The following is a 15,063-nucleotide window of genomic DNA, read 5'->3' as shown; positions in this document are numbered from 1 at the left end:
AGAAAGCTCGTTAGTACCATGATTTCTTCACAACGAGCTGGGTTTTTCTGTTATACTCTGACTTTTCTTTCCTTTTGTATCAGGAGACAATTATTCCAGGATTTGGGTATGGGAAACAAAAATAGTTAACACATATGGGATGGTGAGCTAACAGACCATCCTCTGCAAAAAAGGCCATTGGGGAACATTCTTTCTGAATTAGAAAGAGAACCAACTGCTTTGATTCAAATGTTCTGCTTCAGAATAAATTTGCCTGGAAGCACCTAAGGGTCCAAGGTGGGGGCTGGGAGGTATTAGTGCTTGCTTTTGAATAAAAGCAGGGACATAGGTGCTTCTTTTAATCTAAGCCCACAATGGTATTGTTGACAGAGTCCCAAAGAAGCTCATGATAGTCCACGTAATTAAGAGCGATTGTTGGCATCAGAGGGACCAGAAATGTTCTCTAGATTAACTGCTTGCTTCATTGCTAATGACTGCCCAATTTCTTTAGACTAATTGGTGCAATCTACATTTTTGCAGCAAAGATGAAGTATCAACTTGATTTGGTGTCGATAAAAAATTGATGGATGCTTCTGACTGCTACTTCTCAACAATACGTGGATTATTACTACTGTAATTATCATAAATGACAAAACATGGGCAAGCGGTGATTACAAGTCTAATTCTATCTTGAGGTTTTAATGGCATAAACCACTCAGGCTTTACACTCATGATTTACTGCATCATCAAAATCCCTGAAAGGATTACCCTTGGGTGAATGCCACTCATTATCTTACCAATAATGCATTGGTTTGGCCCAACATGGAACAAATAATCAAGACGGAGTTCTTAGAAAAGCCTCCTTTAGACATATAAATCTCTAGTTTGAGAAGGAGGCGGAGGCCTGCCAACAGCTTCCCCTTGGTTTCTGGATGCTACAGTTGTATTTTGTTCTGGCATGTACAGAAGCTGAGTGTCTCGATGTCACACAGCAGCCTACCAAGCTGTGTGCCAAAGCCTGGGGATGCTGTCATCACCTTGGTTATTGCCAACCAACACCACCAGTGCTGCCATCAACTGGGAAGAGAGTTAAAAGGCTGTAACTGCCTATGTTCCCACCTCGTTAGTTCTGCCGAGTTGTCCTTCTTTGGAGGAAGAAGACAAAAAGGAAGACAGGGAGGAGTAGTTTATTATTATATCAGGAGAAATGCTTTCAGATAGCACTAAACAATTCATGCTACAATAAAACACATAAACCATAAAGACATTTCGTCTACTGCAGGGACAGCTCCAGAGACTGTAGGCTGGGATGGAGGGGGGGAAAAAATGCTGGGCAAACATCTGGTGCAGCAGTTCAGATGCTGCTAGGGAAACCTGCATCCCATATTGTAAAACAAGTCCTGGCTCCGCTTCCGATTCCAGCTTCCTGCTAATGCAGATCCTCGGAGGCAGGTGCTTGGCTATGGTATTTGTTTCCCTTCCATCCCGGTGGGCGATCTGGATTGAGGTCCTGGCTCCTGGCTATAGACTGGCCCAGTCTCAGGTGTTGTAGGCATTTGAGAAGTGAACCAGCAGATGGAAGAGGTCTCTCTCTCTCTCTCTCGCTTTCAAGTTAATTAATTAATTACCCCCCCAAAGTCCAGGCAGCCAACCAAAGAAGAAAGCAGCTTGAGTGAGAGGCAGTGGCAGGAGGGTAGGAGATGGTCCTGTAAAATGGGCAGCTGTCCATTGTGGCCACGTGACTGTGACTAGGGAGAAGGGGACCAGTGTTGTCTACTCTTCAGCCTTTTTTTTTTTTTTTTTGGTTGTTGTTGTTCCAAGAGAAATCAGAAGTCTTTGTTTTTATGTGAATTATCTAGGTTTTAGAATGTTGACAAACACTTGCATTTTTAGCATAATTATGAAGAGAGTGGATTGTGGGAGAAGACTGCCTGGATTTAGGCGTTAGCTCTGCTAACATTTAGGACGTGCTACTCAATCTGGGTCACAGTGTCCTCATAGTGAAATGGGACTGAGAACTGTCTCCTACCTCAAGGAATTGTTCTGGGGATTAAATGAATGAATACATGAACATATGTAAACTAATCCTGACACCTACTAAGTGCTTGCTATGCAGAAATTATATACATACATATGGCAGCATAGAAAAATAGCCCAGAGCCTTAGTTCCAGTGCCGACCGTGTATGGTGTGTGACTGGATGCTGCTTTCCCACTTGCTAGAGGCTGTCTCACCTTGAAAGTCACCTGGTAAAACCTCAGCTTTCCCCTCTAGCAAACAGGGATAAAAAAGTACTCGTCTTATGGAATTTATTAGGGATGAAATCTGGACGTAGCATGGAGTACTGTTGGGTATATGGTAAACACACAGTAAGTATTAATAATCATTATTCATGTTATTTGTTAAGTTGAATTTTTCCAAGGTTGATCCAAATAATGTTCTGCTTTTGTCTCATTCCCTTCTGCCATGGTCATTTGTGCCAAGGGCATAGCTTTATTATTTTATTAATTACTAACCACCATGAATTCACTTTTTTTAAAAGACATTTATTTATTTACTTGAAAGGCAGAGTTACAGAGAGTCAGAGATGGGGTGGGGAGAGAGAGGGAGACAGAGAGAGAGAGAGAGAGACTTCCAGCCACTGGTGCACTCCCCAGATAGCTGCAATGGCCAGAGATATGGCAATCCAAAGCCAGGAGCCAGGAGCTTTTTCCAGGTCTCTCACATGGGTGCAGGGGCCCAAGGACTTGGGCCATCTTCTCCTGCTCTCCCAGGCCATAGCAGAGAGCTAGACTGGAAGTGGAGTGGCCAGGTCTCAGACCAGCGCCCATATGGATGCTGGCACTGCAGGTGGCGGCTTTACCCGCTACACCACCACACCAGCCCCAAATTCACTTTTGCAGTTTCTTTGGATGCTGCTTCAACCATTATAACCAGCGCAAAGTGCAAAGAACTGCTGCAAGCAAACAACTCTGTGCAGGTGATGCATGGAGCTAGGAGTCAAGGTTTCAAGAACCATTCTTGAGGTGACGTCATACCATCGTTTAATACTTCACAAGGAACGTAACTGTTTACATAATATGTAAATATTGGATAATATCCAGGTGAAGGGAGTGTGATGGTGAGATGGTCAGGACACTTGGCTCCACATAAAAATGCCCAAAAATCCACTTGCCTTTGACTACATACACTTAAGGCAGGCTAGGCTTGTGCAAATGACATGAGAACAGCCATCTCTGATGGAGCCATGAGGCTGCTTCCTTGGTTTGACCAACCAAAATTCTCACACACAACAGCCTAAAGGAGGTGCCCCAGTTGTCCTCGTATGGTTCACACTGGGGACCCCAGCAGTCTTCTCTCTAAAACAGAGAGCTTGAAGAGTAGCCCTGCAGGCCCCTGAAAACCAAAGTGCATACATTGCTTGCAAAGAGAAATGTATTTCCCATGAAATCCTTGGGCATCAGAGAGGATACAAATTATACTAGAAGCACCCACAGGTGCACACTGCTGAAAGCTGACATGCTTCAAGTCATCAGAGGTCCTCTATCACTTGCTCAGGCCTTTCAAATATACTTCTTAGTGAATGGAGAATCTTCTAGGTTACCAATCTTTGGGAAAATGAATTATAAATGTGATCTGGAATTCTGAGAACCACTAGACTATCAGGTATAAACTCCTACTTTCTAAAAGTTAAGTTTTGCTTTCCAACACACCAGGTAAATCTGATTGAAGCTCCAAATTTCAAGTTGTTGGAAGTCAGTCTGTAGAAACCACAGAACTGTACTCTGCAACTGAAAGTCATCAGAAAATCTGCCCCCTCCCCCATTTTTTTCCTCCTCTAGATAAGAGTCTTCGCAGATGATTGCTTTATACTTGTAGTCATGGATATCACACCTGCCATGTAAACTAACTTTGTTTTCTCGGAGCTTAGTTGTGTACTGTTTATGAATTAGTGAGAATAAAGTTCATGATGCCACCTTAACGACTTCAGTGTCACCTTTTCGTGAATGTGAAGGTCGTCTGTTGCTCAGGAGTCAGGGGTGGATGAGATTAAAGTGAGGCTCCCTCTGGAGAGTCTAATGTAACCATCCATCCTCCTTCCTCCCTCCTCCCCGCAGAAGACTCACGACTGAAAAATGCCCAAATCCAATAAGAGATATCGCTTACTGTTGGGGATGCACATACCAGAGGAAGTGCTGGGGATAAAGGAAATCTGTGAATCAGAGAAAGATGTTGGTATGCAAGATTGAAGATATACCAGCTGGCCCACTCCTTCAGCTGGTTTCCAGGGGCCAGGAAGAAATTAGTCTCACAGTTCAGTTGAAAGAACACCTGGCCATTCACCCAGGGGCACGAATTCACTGTTGAACAGGGTTATCTTTGTTTCTAGACCAAACACACCTAGGAAGTAAGTTAAAATCCTTATATTGTGACTTGCACTGTCCCAGATCACTGGCCTTCATAAACATCAGAGAGCAGAGAAGAATGGGGAGGGACTGGTTGTAAAAACACCAGTGTCAACAGGACTGACGTTAAAGGCCAGCCTTGCTCTTCTCCCGAATACAGCAATGGGGTCAGCGCATGCCATGTTGATTTCCCACATTCGTTTCAGCGCAAATTTACAGATGTGAAGGGCAAGGAGGGAAGGAGTTGTAGTAAAGCCAACAGAGTTAGCACTCTGCTTATGACCAAAGAGAAATACGAATAGGATGGTGACACTAGCTCAGTGTTCCCCTATCTTTTGGGGTCTGCACGAGGCTCACAGCAACAGTCAAAAAGAGACTCAGATTCCTCATTGGTATGCAAGTTAGGTGTGGGAAATGCCACTTTACAGCTGAGCCTTCACCATGGACAGTAATTCCTCTTTCTCCAAAGGAGGGTCAGGTTGAGTCTTTTTTTTTTTTTTTTTTTTTTTTTGACAGGCAGAGTGGATAGTGAGAGAGAGAGACAGAGAGAAAGGTCTTCCTTTTTGCCATTGGTTCACCCTCCAATGACCGCTGTGGCCGACGCATCTCACTGATCCGAAGCCGGGAGCCAGGCACTTCTCCCGGTCTCCCATGCGGGTGCAGGGCCCAAGGACTTGGGCCATCCTCCACTACCTTCCCGGGCCATAGCAGAGAGCTGGCCTGGAAGAGGGGCAACCGGGACAGAATCCGGCGCCCCAACCGGGACTAGAACCCGGTGTGCTGGTGCCGCAAGGCAGAGGATTAGCCTGTTAAGCCACGGCGCCGGCCCAGGTTGAGTCTTGCAATATTTTTTTTTTTAACTGAAGTAGAATTTTACACATTTTACAAGTAGAGTTGGATGAACTGAAAATATTTTTTAAACTGGAGGTCCTTTTAAATTTGTAGCAAAATTATAAGAATAATAATCCAAAATGTCCATGTACCCTTTATCCAAATCCACCTGCTGTTAACATCTCCCACAATTATTCTTGCCATGGCCATGTGCTGCCCAGTCAACTCACTACAGTTACAACAGTGAGGAAAGGAGTCTGATAGCATTCAATGACATTTACTGCATGTCACCACATACAGGCCTAGTACTTGGTGCTGAAGAGAATACGGGTGACAGTCCTGTTCCCCAGAGTTTACAAGCCAGTTGTCAGGTGCCAACAAGCGGATCACTGCCACATTCAAGTTCCTAACTCCTTGAAAATAAGGGTGCAGCCTTTGAAGATAACTTTGTCTGAATGCTGGCTGGGGAAGAAATCATCCCAGCAGCAATGGTAACGTGGCGATCCAGCATCTCCCCAGATGGGCCACACGGTATCAGTAACTGGGCTGCTTAGGATGCCTTGGGGGAGAGGGCTGCATTCCTTGGTCAAATGTGTTTGAGAACTATTTATTTCAACAATGTTTATTAATCATTTTCTAAGCCACATCTTTCCTCAGAGTCATTAATGGGCTCTGCTAAGAGGGACCTGTGAATCTTGGAGAATAAGAAATATTTTCTGTTTGCCAAATGACACTGCATTAGCTCACAGGACTTGTGTCCCATTGAACACCCTTTGGAAGTATGAAGAAAGTTTAGATTCTCTAAGTTATAAAACTAGAAAACTCAGTGAAGCAGCATGCAAAGAAGCGCAAAAACATCTCAGCCTGAGTAGATATTGAATAAAATATTAAGATGGTGAATCACAGAAAACTTAGACTTAAAAAGCATAGAGGATTAGTACAGCATTTCTGCAATATTGTTGATAGGTTCATTCATTTTTATCTGCATCCTGATTACTATTAGAAACCTAAATTAGCTGCCAAATACTCACTAGATCAGGTCTAGATTTATCACCGATAACAAAAGGAGCTCAGGATTGGATTTGCTGAGTATTTTCTGTTACATGCCAGGTGTTGTTTTATCTTCAAAAACCTTGTATAGTAAGCAGCTGTTGTCATTGGATTGCCCTTTCTTAAAAATTTTTTTTTCATTTTATTTGAAAGTTGGGGGAAGGGATTCATTTGCTGGTTCATGCCCCAAATGGCAGCAATGTCTGGCGTCAAATCCTGGAGCTGGGAACTTAATGCAGGTCTCCTATATGGATGGCAAGCACCCAATTACTTGAGTCATCACCTGCTGCCTCCCAAGGTCTGTATGAGTAGGGAGCTGAACTGGAAGCCAAGCAGCCAGGACTTGGATCAGTCATTTTGATATGGGATGTGGTATCTCAAGTAGCAACTGGACTGCCCTGCCACATGCCTGTCCCTGGATTATCTGTCTTGTTATGAATTATATGCTCAACATACAGTGCTCAGCACAGGGCTGACACATAGTAGAAACTCATTCTATATTTCTGGAATGTAAATGAATCCTTATTTCACAGTGTGATGGTAAATTATATAAGATGGATTTCTAAAAGATGAGTTTCATTTATGATATTAAAGAGGTCATTAGGAGTGGCTTATAGCCTGCAGACAATGTTTTGTTTGATTTATTATTTCTAAAATAAAGCAAAATCATTTAGGGGTTGGGAGGTTTTTTTTTTTTTAAGACAAAATTTAGATTTCAAGCTACTTCTGAGATAGCAGAAGAGCTGGTAACATTGGAGCAGCGTTCCAATAAGACCACAATCAGGTACAGAGACGGCTGGCAGCTGAAGAGCACTTTGACACTGTCCCTGCAACTGTTACTCCATACTGCTGGGGCCACGTCTGGGTTGTCAGTGATCACTGGGCTGGTACTCTTGGGAGGGCAGGCCTTTGAGCTTGTGACTTACTGATCTATAATCACAGCGATTCTAAACACATTTATATCTACTAATTCACAACAATCCTATTGAGGTAGGTACTCTTATTACAGAAGAGACAAACAGGGAAGGAGTCTTATAACTCGGACCATGTCTCACATCTAGTAAGCGGCAGGGTGGGCTTTGAACTCAGACTGTCTGGCTCAAGTCATTCTCCTCACCTTCACGGTCTACTGTCTCTGTATATGGCCACAGCAGGAGCAAGTCTGAATTGCTTCTAAATTTTGCATGTATGTACACCTTATATCCTCCAAAACCATACTGGCCTCAAAAGCATGAAATGCATCATATTTCTTTTCTATTTTACTTAGCAGATCTTCCCCCTCCAATACCTTTTTCTTTATTTCATTTGATCAACATGATCTGTATAAGTAAACACATTTCATAGTTCTCTCAGCCTCCATTAGGAAGCAGGCCAAAGTCTGGCTCCCCAAGAGCAAGCTCCGTGTTGACCAAAGCGGCCGCAGTCTGGCAGCCCACACGGCTGAGAATGGAAGTCTGCCTTCACACGTCTCACAGTGACAGACACCACTGGCTTGCCTTACACATACTCCAGGCTGATGACTGGAATACACACATATTAAGTTTCATCAGTCTCCCATTTGGTTCAGTGTGGGTTTACCCAAACAGCTGGCTTGAAGCCTATCCTTTCACTTAAATTAGTTCTAGTTCTCTGTAGTTTTGATTTACTGACAAAGCACTCTCTTTATCTACCAGTGGCATAAGAATTTTGTCTAGGCAGAAACTGTGGTTGGTTCAATTGGGCCAGTTGGGTCATTTAGCATTTCCATGTGGGGCACCAACTACACAAAGGTATTTTAATTCCCAGTGAGTCCACAGCAGCAAAGGAAACGTATTTTCCATTATTTCTTTATTGTGGATTCTGATTCATAAAATATCTTAAGGAAAACACATTTTACGTTACTGAATGTTTGATTTGCTGGGGAAACTAATAAATAATCAACACAAATATGATTAAAGACTGCTTGAACTACCATCCAAAAAGGAACTCCAGCTAGCAAAGAAGCTTTCTGATCCAAATCTTTTTATTCCTAGAAACAGAATTCTTACTTAGCCTTTCAAAAGCCCCATGAAGGCTTCAGCTAAGTTTTGACATAACATTTTCATATTCAAAATACCGGCTGAAATAAAGGGAGAAGGGATATGGATCTTGAAACTGCATTAGTCTGAAATAGAGCTTAGTAAGCTAGAAAGGGAAATTACTTCTCTGTAATTGGAATTCTCTCCTAAAAAATCCCTTTGAAATTGTGTTCAGCTTCTCTCCCGTTATGTGTCCCGGAGAAGCTAACTTTAACCCTTTCTGGAGCTACTCATCATAAAAATGATTTGGTCTTTATAAACTGCTCTGGGACAAACTTCCTGAGCAAAGTCTGCACCATCAAAGAACTCAATAATAAATTAGTGGTTCCCAGGAGTCCTGGAGACAATGATTGAGAAAATGCTACTCCGAGACACTTCTTCCCGTCAGGAAGTTGCTGCTTACATTTAGAAATTACATTAACCTTCACCGAACAGTTCTATGACAGCTGCCAGAAGACTTCCCAATCTAGCCTGCTTTCTCTTTGGCATATATATTTAAACTCTGCCCCTAGACAGTTATTAGCCCTACATGGTAACTTCACTGAAGGTAGGGGTTGTGCTTGACCCTTTTTCTACCTTTAATGCCAATATATAACAGTTGCTTTTTAAAAGGCCCATGAATCAAGAATGAACAACAGCTAGCTAGTTAAGCATGCCCTAATTTCTTCTATCTTCATATATTCTGATTTGCAAAATGGCAATAATAATCTCCAAAGAACTCTCATGAGGATTAAATGAGATAGATAACATGTATTACACATATTAAATGACCATACAAGTTGGGACACAGTTACATCATAAAGCTATTAATGTTGCTACTAATATAACAATTATACACCGTGTGTGCTTATGTGTGTGCCTATATATATATATATATATATATATATGCTGTATTACTTTATCATATCATGGACTGAGATGCTAAAAGGTCTTTCTGACACAGTGTTCTCTGTTCCAGAATAATACAGTTTGAAGTTCTTGTGGAAACTGTGCTCACTCTCAGAAAGGATCAACATTAAACATGGCACGCACTAGAGATGTCTCACTACCTTTCTAAAGGAGGAACATAAAATCACAATCTTTATTTATTTATTTATTTTATTTTATTTTTTTTTTTTTGCAGCAAGGCTGTCAATAGATCTTTCTAAAACCTTGATGAGGAAATGGAACACCAGGAAAATCAACATAAACCTCATTTTTCTACTGAATGCTTTAGGGCTTAATTAAATGAAAGTGGGTGCCAATGGATGGTGAGTTATATAAATAAATAGCTTTAACTGTACTAACAGGTGCTGGCTGGAACCTCTCTTCTTCCCACTAATTCATATCTAGGATCTCATGATTCCATCTGGGGCTCCTACCAGCAACTCTTGGAGGAAGCCTTCTCTCATACAATCATCTGCCCTAGTATCAGGGGTCGGTCAGCAATGAACTCGGGGAAGCCAGTCCCAAGCCCCAGAGTTTCCCCTATTTTGCAAACTTGATAAAAGGCGGGAACGGGTACCATTATTTCTGTTAATTCTGTTCAGAATTCCCAAAGGATCACTCCTGGAAAGCTGGGGTTGCTATTTCTGGAAAAGAGGAAGGACACATCTATTTCCCAGTGTTTCTCCTCCCTCTCTCAGACCCTGCGCCCCGGCCCGGCAAGAGGCTGCATGGGGAACAGCAGGTAGGACAGCCAGGGCAGGATGCACTCAAGAGCCTACCTGCTTCCTGTGTGGCATCAACAAAGGCCCGGGCTGCCTTCCTCACGGGTTTCTTCTCTTCTCTAGCAGGCCAGGGACACGGAAGGCAACCCCTGAACACTCCACAGAACGTGGAATTACGTATAGAGTGTTAAATATTGAGGGTTCCCAGGTTCCCAGGATGAGGCTCTCTGAAATTTGATCTGCCATCTTGAGAACTGTGTCTTTTGAGTTTTTACATGACAGCCACGTGTGTATTGTGTGCCTATGGGATGTACAACACAGTCCAAGTGTTGAGGACACTAAGGAATAAGCAAGCATGTTTCCCACCTTCAAGGAGCTTCCAATACGATGCCATGGACAAAAGGAAAATAATTAAGTCAACGGCAGTATAGGATCTAACTACAAAATTGTAGAAGAAGGAAGTATTTCAGAGTCTAAACATCTGGAAAGGAGTAAAGGGGGTTCTGGACAGCATTTAGCAAGTTCTCAGATCATTGTTTTCCCCCATGCTTCTGGATCTGCTCTGGCAAATATGGATACTAAATCTAAGCTTTCCCTGTATCTCAGGATATATCAGAGAAAGGATATAAAGGGCCAAATAAAAGGCCTTCAGCGAGGAAATGCTGTGTTCTGACACAGGTTGGGTTTTCTGGAAACAGCTTTATGGACTTATGATGCACATGCCACATGATTCACTAATTTCCAGGATACACTTCAGTGGGTCTTGGTATACTCCTCCTTGCCCTCTTCAGTCCTGACAACCAGTACTCCACTTTGCGTCTGTACAGATTTGCCTATTCAAGATAGTTCATGTAAGTGTGATCACCATACAGAGTATGTTTGTGGCTGGCTTCTCTCTCTTAGCACAGTATTTTCAAATATTCATCCACATTGTAGCATGCATTAGCTCTTCACTACTTTTATTGCCAAATAGTATTCCTCTGCATAGACATATCACATTTTGGTTATTTGATTATTCATTCATCATTCGATGAACATGTGGGTTGTTTCCATTTTTTGGCTATAATGAATAATTGCTTTAAACATTCATATATAAGCTTTGTAGACACAGGTTTTCACTTCTCTTTGGTAAGGAGTAACTAGGAGCGGAATTGCTGGATCATACAGTAATTCCATATTTAACCTTTTTAAGAACTTCTAGAGTGTTTTCTAAAGTGGGTACACCATTTTACATACCCATCAGCAATTTCGTCCCTCTTGTCATCAACACTTGTTATTATCTTTTTGAAGACAGTAGGTTGTTTTTTTTTTTTTTTTTCCAAGTATGAGGCTTTCAAAAATAACTGTGAAAGCCAACTACTTACTGAGAGTGTTGAAGATCTGAAGTGACTCTGGAATTCAAAGGGGGTAATGTGACATTGAGAGAAGAGAAGATCTCTTTCCATGAAATGGCCATCCAGTGGAAAATAAGAGAGGCTGAAACAGTATATCTCTGCTTAGAACCTGATTACAAATGCATCTAGCTTCATAGCCAGACAGCATGCGGGGCCTCTGTAGGTGTCTTCTTTGTCTTTCCCTATCTGTTTGTTTCCAGGTGAGGAAACTAAGCACTCAGGTAGAAATGTCAGTTTCCTGAGGTGTCTAGAACACAATGTTACCAAGCATCTGGCTCAAAGGCAGCCCTTCCCAAGGGTTTGGAGGCAGAATATGAAGCTGGCAGTGCCTGTGACCACCAGCACCTGGATAAATCACCTGGGGGAGAAATGGCTCTTGGAGCCTATAGAGCAGCCTTAATATGTGTTCCTGTTTCCAACTCCATGCTCGTCATTTTGCAGATCAACTGGAAAAAGAAGAAAAAAACTGCACAAGATCTGATGGAACGTTATAGATGAGTCCTAATTAGTGCTTACAGGAGCAGGGGAATGAGCAAAGGCACCAGGGTCTAAATCATCAGAGAAACCAAGAGTTATGAAGAGCTGAAATTACATGAAGAACACCTTGAATTGAACACAGATACTTACTTTGTACTTTGTAACCCAATGTACCTTTTGTAAGTCCAAAACAGCTAGGTTTCTCTCTATCATTGGAATAGGTGTTTCTTCATTAAACATCAAATCCAGTAACTGCCTTATGTTTAGAGGTTATTTTTGCACACACACATACACACAGAATAAAACCCAAAAACATATCTTCATGGTGTAGAATCAGACTCACAACAGAAAGGCATTCACCCTTTGAGAAGTATGCAGATAGCTGACTCTCATTTCACATTTGCTCACACAATGATGGCAGAAGGAAACCCGCCTAAATTGCTATTACTATTTCTCTCACACACACTTAATAGAAGCCAGTTAAAAATATATATGAGACTCCCTGGAATCAGCCCCAGAAACATCACCTCATTAAAAATATGTACACAGGGGCCGGCACTGTGGCATAGCAGGCAAAACCACCGCACCACCCATGGCACTGGCATCCCGTATGGGCACCAGTTCAAGTCCTGGCTACTCCACTTGTGATTCAGCTCTCTGCTAATGCATCTGGGAAAGCAGCAGAAGATGGCCCAAGTACTTGGATCCATACTCCCATGTGGGAGACCTGGATGAAGCTCCGGGCTCCTGGCTTCGGCCTGGCCCAGCTCTGGTTGTTGCAGCCATTTGGGCAGTGAACCAGCAGATGGAAGATCTCTTTCTCTATGTCTCTCCCTGTAACTCTGCCCTACAAATAAATTAATATATAAATAACATAAAATAAATCTTTTGAAAAAAAAAATGTATGCAATTCACTGAAGTCAGTCCCAGAAATCCCAAGTTTAGACAACAGTCACCTTTACTACTAACAACAAATCAGGAGCTTCAACTGTTAAAGAGATTTAAAGAATATAGAATTCAGGAATTAAATTCAAGAGATCAAATACTTCCTCAGGGTCAGGGCTGTGGCGGAGTGGGTAAAGCTGCGTCCTGCAACATCGGCATCTCATACGGATGTTGGTTCATTTCTCTGCTGTTCCACTTCCAATTCAGCTCCCTGCTAACAGCCTAGGAAAGCAGCAGCAGATGGCCCAAATCCTTGAGCCCCTGCCATCCATGTGGGAGACCTGGATGAAGCTCCTGGCTCCTGGCTTTGGCCTGGCCTGGTCACCGCGGCCATCTGGGGAGTGAACCAGCAGATGGAAGCTTGCTCGCTTGCTCTCTCCCATTCTCTGACTTTGACTTTCCAAATAAATAAATAATCTTAAAAAAAAAAAAAAAAAACCCTGAAGAATAAAAGAAAATTCCTTGGTATAGCCAAACCCCCAAATGGAAGGCTCTTGAGATATGACCTAGTTTAAATCTCTCTTTTCAAAGCTGAGGGAAAACAGGATCCAAAGAAACAAAGTGATTTATCCAAGGTCACACAAGCTGATGTGTGACAGAGCCCAGCTCAGAGTGTAGACTTTCTGACGCCCATTTTACATCAGGAGAAATTCTGATGAATCAAAGAAATAGCTCAAAGGTAAAAGAACACCTAGGGGTCCAACTTCACTATTCATCACACGCTATAGCAATTAAAATGCAGTATATGGGCGATTATTGCTCCGCTTTCATCATACTGTGTCGTTTAAGACATGCTGATTGACATGTGTTTTGGGAAAATCAAATAAAACCACAAAGTTGGTTGTCATTGACTCAATTTCTTTAATTTACATAGTCTCAGCTTGCCTCTGGGGAATGTACAGACCAAAACAAACCTGTTCCCAAGAGACACTGTGGAAATGGAAATGGTTCTTACAGCCGAGTTATTCTCTTTGTTGTTACAGTCACTTATAATCAGAGAAATCAGAATGCTAGCATGACTCCATAAAATCACATGGCCGCTTCAGTTGGACCAGTGTCTTTCCCCCTGAGCAGTCACAGGAATCGCCCAGTAGCCGAGAGAAATATCCACATCTAGAAGCAGACTTAGGTCCCAAACGTCAAGAGGATTTTTCCCCTCATAAATATATCTGTTCTCCATTCTCCACCTCAAACCCTCTTGTTTCCTTTGAAATTTGAGTATGATTTCTCTGCCTGGTGACCTGTTGGAATATCCTTGGTTGTTTGCTTTCTCCTATGTTTTCCTTAATGCAATAACTTGAAATGTCAACGGGAGGTGACAAGAAAATCCTCAGTCAAAATAAGTTTGCAACCAAGCAGGAGGAGGAACAGAAGAACCATATAAAAAGGCAGCCACAGAGGCTGTTGGAGGGCAGCCAAATCCACGGCCAAAGCGCTAATAGAGCACAAACATTTATCATCATACAAGATCACTCCTGATCTCTTACTCCGTAGACTGTGGCTGGATCCTTTCCTTTGAGACTTGCCGTTTGCCCTGCCTTCATATCAACTGCAACAAGTAGGTAAAGAAAGATCATGCTATACCATCTCTACTTAGAGTCTGGCTGCGTTTCTTAAAACCAGAGGTACAAACTCATACATGTCAATCCAAAAATCAAGTGGGTTGGTTCTTAAAATTGCCCTGATGGTACAGCTGTGGTACAGTAGGTTACTCTGTGGCTTGTGATGCTGGCATCCTATATCATGGCACTGGTTTGAGTCCCAGCTGCTCCACTTCCCATCTACCTCCTGCTAATGTACGTGGGAAGGCAATGGAAGATGGTTCAATTGCTTGTGCCTCTCACCCATGATGGAGATCTGGACGGAGTCTCTGGGTTCTGGCTCTGGCATGGTCCAGTACTGGCAGTTAACATCATTTGGGAGTGAACTAGTGGACAGAAGATATCTCTCCCTCTTCCTCTGTCACTCTTTCAAATAGACAAGTAAGTCTTTTGTAAAAAATTCCCCCAAGATAGAAACTTAGCACATTAATGATATTCTCTGCAAAGAAGTATGAAGAAAATCCAGACATCTCCATTCTAACTTGACACAGAGTTTGGGAGAATCCACCGGCTGATGGCACGGTCTCTCCTGGACGTGAAATGAAGGTCAGAGAAGCTGTAAGAGGGGCAATGCCCACTGTTCAGCAGCCAGCTGCTTAGACAGGGAACAGCAAGCAAAGATGTGCACAGTGCCACATCGTGCAAAACTCAGCACGTTTCAGTAGTTTCCATACT

The 15,063-nt window shown here is 42.6% G+C and overlaps 1 protein-coding gene across 3 annotated transcripts in view; it reads right to left on the bottom strand.

Annotated features, from left to right (window-relative positions):
* The window catches only part of FTO (FTO alpha-ketoglutarate dependent dioxygenase), a 413,000-nt gene that overhangs the window by 85,889 nt on the left and 312,048 nt on the right, over positions 1-15,063 (bottom strand). The window lies entirely within an intron of this gene.

The sequence above is a fragment of the Lepus europaeus genome, chromosome 19 (genome assembly GCF_033115175.1).
Source record: "Lepus europaeus isolate LE1 chromosome 19, mLepTim1.pri, whole genome shotgun sequence".
Classification (NCBI taxonomy): Eukaryota; Metazoa; Chordata; class Mammalia; order Lagomorpha; family Leporidae; genus Lepus; species Lepus europaeus.
Note: the sequence above shows the minus strand (reverse complement) of the source record. Positions and strands in the feature narration are given on the sequence as shown.